Consider the following 1,004-nt stretch of genomic DNA (forward strand, 5'->3'; position numbering starts at 1 on the left):
CACAAATTGAGTTGATTCGCTATAAATAGCACAATTCTCAGTTTCATGTGCCCCTGCACAAATCTCACAAACACTAGTGATTTGATTAACTCCATAATTAGCCAAAGAGTCCACTTTCATCGTCAAAGCTTGAAGTTGAGCAGCTATAGCAGTAGCTGTATCCACTTCAAGAATTCCTGCTACTTTGCCTTGCAACATTCTTTGCGTAGGATTCTGGTATTCATTAGCTGCCATTAGCTCAATTAAGTCATAAGCTTCATTAAAGCTTTTGGCCCATAAGGCTCCACCAGATGCTGCATCGAGCATAGATCTAGATTGTGCGGCTAAACCATTGTAGAAACAGTTTATAATCGTCCAATCAGGCATGCCATGGTGTGGGCACTTCCTTAGTATCTCCTTGTATCGATCCCAAGCCTCACACATAGATTCTCCAGTTTACTGAGCAAACTGAGTAGGAGCATTTTGGATTGCAGCAGTCTTCACCATATAAAAGAATTTAGTGAGAAACTTTTAAGCAAGGTCCTCCTATTTGGTGATAGACTCTGGTGGTAGAGAATATAACCAACACTTTGCTTTGTCCGTCAGAGAAAATGGGAATATTCGCAGTTTGATAGCATCTTCAGTCACCCCATTGAACTTAAAAGTGTCGCAAATCTCGATAAAATCCCTGATGTTCATGTTGGGGTCTTCTATAGGAGAACCCCAAAACTGAACTGAGTTCTGTATCATCTGAATCGTGCTCGACTTGATCTCAAAAGTGTTAGCCGCGATGGCTAGTCTGATGATGTTTGACTGAATATCATTGATTTTAGGCTGAGAATAGTCCATCAAAGCCTTAGGAATATCTGCTTGATCTCCCATCTCTATTAAAGCTGGTTCCTCGACTTTCTCTTCTTCTACTACTTTCTCTTCGTCCTCAAAAACTTCCCTTCTCCACTACAACTTCTTCCTCGGCTTTATCCAGATTTCTCTTACGAGCCTGCGAACGCGTATGCATACACGCT

General features: G+C 41.4%; 1 non-coding gene across 1 annotated transcript; it reads left to right on the forward strand.

Moving 5' to 3' along the window:
* The first annotated feature begins 364 nt into the window (after positions 1-364).
* Positions 365-471, forward strand: LOC141687669 (small nucleolar RNA R71). Its single transcript, XR_012561157.1, has one exon. It is a non-coding gene; the product is annotated as a small nucleolar RNA R71 (small nucleolar RNA).
* Positions 472-1,004: the final 533 nt, after the last annotated feature.

The sequence above is a fragment of the Apium graveolens genome, chromosome 9 (assembly GCF_009905375.1).
Source record: "Apium graveolens cultivar Ventura chromosome 9, ASM990537v1, whole genome shotgun sequence".
NCBI classification, from domain to species: domain Eukaryota; kingdom Viridiplantae; phylum Streptophyta; class Magnoliopsida; order Apiales; family Apiaceae; genus Apium; species Apium graveolens.